This window comes from Zingiber officinale, chromosome 5B, assembly GCF_018446385.1.
Source record: "Zingiber officinale cultivar Zhangliang chromosome 5B, Zo_v1.1, whole genome shotgun sequence".
In the NCBI taxonomy this organism is placed as follows: Eukaryota; Viridiplantae; Streptophyta; class Magnoliopsida; order Zingiberales; family Zingiberaceae; genus Zingiber; species Zingiber officinale.
The window spans coordinates 62,965,435-62,971,436 of record NC_055995.1 but is presented as its reverse complement, the minus strand read 5'-3'; the positions used below and the strand labels follow the sequence as shown (position 1 = coordinate 62,971,436).

Genomic DNA, 6,002 nt, shown 5'->3' with positions numbered 1-6,002 from the left:
AGTTTTTGGCGCCGTTGCCTGGGACTGCGCTATAACATTAGGAATTATCAATTGAGTTAGACTAGACATAACTTTTATTTTCATTTGCATAGTTGTAACTAATTGTTAAAAATCTGTTTTCATAAGTCTTCCTTTCTTGTATAACTTTCTTGACAATTCTTTTTGTTGTAATTCTAATTCTGCATTGTTGATTCTAACATTCTTTGCCTAACTTTTCTCTGTTTTCTTTTGATTTACTCTTTCTCTGTCTCTTTCTTTTGTAAACATATCTTGCCATCTTATTCTTGTGTATGCGAAGATCTAACTTTGCAGGAGAACTTCTTCCTCTAGACCCTAAGATAGACAGAACATTTCATAGAAGAAAAATTCTGCAAAGACAACAAGAAGAACAAGAACATTCTATTATGGTAAACAGACCACTAAAGGATTATGCATCACCTTATGCTAGGGGTTTTCGATCTAGTATTTCAAGGCCTTCAGTTGAGGCAAATAATTTTGAGATCAAACCTGCAATCATATCTATGGTGCAGCAAAATCAATTTGGTGGAGGACCGCATGAGGACCCAAATCAACACTTGGAGGTCTTCTATGAAATATGCGATACAATGAAAATGAATGGTGTTCTTTCAGAGGCAGTGCGTCTACTATTGTTTGGGTTTTCTCTGAGAGATAGAGCCAAGAAATGGTTGAATTCTTTGGCTCCAAATAACATCACCACATGGGAGGAATGCGAGCAACAATTTCTTGACAAATTCTATCCCCCTAGTAAAATAGCTCATATGAGGAATCTTATTGCAAGCTTCAAACAAGTAGACTCAGAATCTTTATTTGAAGCATGGGATAGATACAATAGCATGCTCAGACAATGCCCACACCATGATTTGGAAAGATGGTTAGTGCTACACACGTTTTATAATGACATCAACTATCACACAAAAGTGTCCCTTGATTTAGTTGCTGGAGGGGCACTTATGAATAAGAGTTTAGATGAAGCCGAGGAGATAATCGAGAGCGTAGCACAAAACCACCATCAATGGGCTAATGAAAGAAGTGGTGGCTATTCTTGTATGAACCCAACAACAAAAGCATCAAGAAAATTTGATGTTGATGCAGTGACTTTGTTGGCTACAAAATTGGATGCTCTTATAAAAAAATTTGAGAATATGGGAGCTAGCTCAAGTACAACCAATGCCATTGTTGCTTCTTGTGAAGTACGTGGAAGTTTTGAACATCTAAGTGACTCGTGTCCATTGGGGGCTCTAACTGCACAAATCAATCAATTAGAGCAATGTGATGCAATCATGGGTTTCAATTAGAAGCAGAACAACCCCTACTCAAAATACCTACAACCCTGGATGGATGAGTCATCCTAATTTCTCTTATAGAAATAAACAAGATCAAGGACAATCCATGGGGGCAAGGCCGAATTTTCAATCCAGGCAACAAAATTTTCAGCAACAATCTTCTCAAGGCTTTCCTATGTCAAAAATTGAAAAGATGTTTGAAGAAATTATGACCAGTTAGAATGAAATGAAACAAGCTCAGAACGTGTAAAATACCAAAAATGGGCGACGCACCATAAGGAATTTTTTTGAAATTTTTAGAAATTTTTTGAGAATTTTTCGGAGCTCGTATGGACGAGGTTAGGGGGATGAAAACTGGGCCCCGGGAAAGATTGTCTGGGCTACCCCGTTTTAACGAGAAAATGTTTGATTTTCCTCTTCATTTTTCTTTTATATTTCTTATTTTTCTCCGCCAACACTGCCGAGCCGTCCCCGATCCCCTTCCTCTCCTCACGACGCTGTTTCCTTCGTGTGCCCTAACCGGCGCCGCGGTGGTTTCTTCTCCCCTCTTCTCGTCTTCTTCCTCACCGAGCCCTTCTCCCGATCTCACTGTCTCCTCCGCCCGAAGCCAGGACGCCGACGACGAGAGCCACCCTTACCTCTCTTCTGATCCGCGCGCCGATCACTGGCCATAGGAATATAGCGCCGCACTGTACCTAGATTTCACTGCCGAGCCGAGGTTACGTCGCTGCGTCCCATAGGAACCCTAGCGCCGACCCTTCTTCTCCTTTTTCGAGCGACGCCAGCCGACCTTCCCCACTGCCCTAGTGTCGACGCCTCATCCTAGCCTCCAGCCGCGTGCCCTAGTCGATCTTGGAGGTAAGTTAGTTGGAATTAGATTTGTTTGGCAGTAATCTTCACTCTGTTCTTGACCCTCTTCCTTGTTGTGGATCAAGGTCACGAGATTTGAGAGGAAGCAGTGAGTGGTATTCCTTCTTTGGAGTTCATTTGTTCACTAATTTTAGATGATTGGTTGTCTGGTTGATCAGTGAATCTCCTCTTCTTGAATTTCGGCAGTGAAGTTTCCAGCAGGGGGTCTTGCTGTGGAGTACCTTTAGTCCAGCAGCCCACCCTGTGTCCTGCAGCCACGATCCTTGTTGTTGATCAACAGGAGGCAGTGAATTGAGGTGAGGTGTAGAAAATGGATTTCGTAATTAGTTGTTTGTGTGTAAATGAATTGGGTTCCTGGTAGATAAGAATTGGATTTAGCTATTTGATATTGTGGTAGTAGCTAAATAAAAAATAATATATATTGGTGACACAGGATTTTGACGCGAGACGAGTATCTCGACGTCGGATTTGGACCAGATTGGACCTTCCTATTGGAGGCGGGTACTTTGACATTATGTCATTTGATATGCATAGTAATGTTTTTAACAAATAGCAACGATTGTATTTTTCTTATTTGCTTCGGTTAATCACTACCCGATCTGTTACATGCTTGTTTGTTTATTTGTTATGCACATCATGTTAGTACTTATCTGATTATACATGCTTATAGGGGTAGTAACACAATCATGTTATATATTATGTTCAGGACCTAGGGTTTTTGATACCTTATCTGATCTGTGTACCTTTGATTTGATTCATTGTCCTATGGTACACATTTTATATTTATATATGGATATTGCTATGTTGTTCAAGATATTGCCATGTTTAGTGTCATGCATCATCTCGCATGATTGCATGCTGTGCGATAGTCTGCTCCATTATTGTCAAGCACATCGCCAGTTACATGTATCTGTACACACCACCACTCATGGGTTAGTGGTATATCAGATAGGTGTGTGACTGTTCTGCTGTTTAGCTCCGTTGGTCTGGTGACTCAACATGGTAGCCGGTAGACAGTTCTGCTCTGTTTGGCTCCGCTGGTTTAGTGTAGCAGCGTGGTAGCCGGTAGGCGGTTGGACTTTGTTTGGCTCCGTTGGTCCGCTCATGGGTAGTGTGACGCAGCGTGGTAGCCGGCAGAGATTCCTCCCCGTCATCATGTACCGGGAGATGAGAGCATTGAGCTCCCCCATTTATGATTTGGGGTAGGAGGATAGTGTATTCTGACAGCATCCCGTCCACTCGGTCACTCATCAGGAGCAGTGATGGCAGAGTGCACGGTTGCCACAACCCTACCCACTAGGTCTCACCATTATGTGTGAGATGGCTGACTGGTGTCAGGGGTGACCATGACATTTGCATCATATGCATGATGCATTTATTGCTTTTGTTTGCTGCATTTGGTTGTTGCATTTAGATGGATGCATATGATTGACATGCATACAGGATTTATGACACTATCGGTCTGATGACCCTGTTATACTTATACCCTGGTCCTGGTTAGTACAGTTTTCTCCTACTTATTTCAGTTACATTTAATCTTCTTATATCAGGAGACTATACGCATGATTAGTGCTGGTTGTTATTTTCTTTATTATGCATATCAGTTGTTACCCGCTGAGTGTTGGACTCACACCCTCCTCCGTTACTATTTTTAGGTTGATGCTGTCCGGAGAGTTCCAGTCGCTAGTCCCCTGCAGTCCACAAGGACGTGTGTTGATCTTGTGGTTTTCTTTATTAGACTATGTTTAGACTTATTCCTTTTTGATACTTTGCATCTTGTATGGATTTTTACTTGTCGATGGATTTTTATTCGATATGATGCTCTACATGGCTGCCTAGACGGCAGAAGAGGTGAGTTGATTTTATCGTCGGATTTGAGCTTTATGGGTGTAGTGGAGTAGGACATCAGTTTTGTGCTTTATGAGTGTAGTTGAGTAGGGTTGTTTTTGAGTCTTCTTATCACTGCTCTAGGTTGTTCACTATTAAACTACGTGGATGTCTGTGTGATGTATTTTTTATTATTGTTAATGTTCTGGCCGCGTTGGCCGATGTATATGTGGCCCTGGGGGTAATGTATAAAGTTTCAGATTGTCATCCGTACAGGGGAGATGCTGCCAAAATTTCTTCTGGCAGGGACTCTCCCGGGGTGTGACAATTTATTTGGTATCAGAGCCAGGTTATAATACCTGCTTTTGGTGTTCTGGATTTTTGGGTTAACCCAAGGTTACTAGTTAACTTGGGTACTTATTTTCGGATTTAGTATGGATTTCCGTCGATTTTCTCATTCGGAATTTTTGAGGTCAATTTGGGGACTAGACAGCGACGGAACATCTCCAGACGGCAAATAGGTATGATATGTTATCTTATAGTTGATACTTGTAGTAATATCTGTGATATAACTTAACAGATAGGAGGAGATCTACTCGCGTAGCTGTACTGAGACGTGGTGCTGGATGTCCACGTACGAGGACCTTGGGATCTATGGACTTGCCAGAGATGCCTACTGGTGTTGAGCCTGTCAGTCAGGGACAGACTCAGGATACTGCGGGCTTATCAGGCTCTCAGACCCCGATGACTTTTTTTTTAGAGGTGCCTACCTCGGCTGCACCCGTGGTGCCCACCTCTACCGGATCTACGGTACCACCACCGGCACCACCGGTGTACCTAGTGCCACCGCCACCTAGACCTACCGTGTACCCAGCACCAGCGACACCCGCACCACCGATAAATTTACTCTGGTTAGATCGGTCAATAGAAGACTGATTTACGCTTGTCGACTTGGGTAGTCGTAGATCGATTTACCTTAGTTGCTTGTGGAGGATTAATGTACGTTTGTTAGATTTAGATAGTCGATGACCGATTCATTTTTGGGTTGGTCCGATCAGCAGAGGATCGACATACTCTAATTATAGAGATGCTGATCTTTGGGGTTATTCGTGCTTAGTTGGATATTTTGAGCACATGTGAGTACAAGGCTTTTACCGACGTGGAAAGCACTAGAATAGCCGTGTAGCATTGTCGGCTCGACTAGTTTTAGAGGATCGATGTATCCTATTCCATGAAGACTTTGACCATGGACTGTATGTACCGGGTTGGATAACTTAGAAGGTAGCATAAGGAATGTCAGGTTGATTGGGTTAAATATGCTGATTATGTATATCTATGTGGTGTGTACATATGATTATTATATGTTGTAGGAGTTCTATGATAGACGGTCTAATTGCATGTAGTGGGTGTATACTTGTCCAGTTATGATTATTATGGGTGTCTAGTAGATTATACCCTAGTGGTTAGGCATACGTGCCTGATTGGTTTATTGGAGGTATTTTGTCGATTTAATCTATGTTGTGGAATGTGCACATGTGTTTGAGTGTTTATTTAGAGGTATCTTATCGATTTAATCTGAGTTGTGATATGTGCAGATGTGTTCAGTGTAATATTCGAGGTATCTTGTTGATTATATTAGTTCTGTGTACACTCGTGTCTATTATGATTTGTTGGAAGTCTTATGGTGATTATTCTCTTGGCATAGGTGTATATATATGTTAGGTGAATGTTGTTTGAGGTGTATTGTCGATTATACCTACGTTGATATATGCACACGGGTTCGGAATGTATTTTTGGAGAATGTATTTTTGGAGGTATCATATTGATTTATATCTGTGTTATGAGTATGTTTGGTGTGTACTAATTGGAGGATTATGTCGATCATACCTATGTTGTGTGTGCACATGTGCCAGGTGTATTGTGGGTAGCATTATGATGATTCTACCTATGTTGAGTGTTTACAATATGCCATTTGTAGTATTGCTCTGTCAACTAATTCTA

At 41.7% G+C, this 6,002-nt stretch overlaps 1 non-coding gene across 1 annotated transcript; it reads right to left on the bottom strand.

Moving 5' to 3' along the window:
* Positions 1 to 777: 777 nt before the first annotated feature.
* On the bottom strand, positions 778 to 883 carry LOC121988139. The gene has a single exon (XR_006113889.1). It is a non-coding gene; the product is annotated as a small nucleolar RNA R71 (small nucleolar RNA).
* Between the last annotated feature and the right edge of the window lie 5,119 nt (positions 884 to 6,002).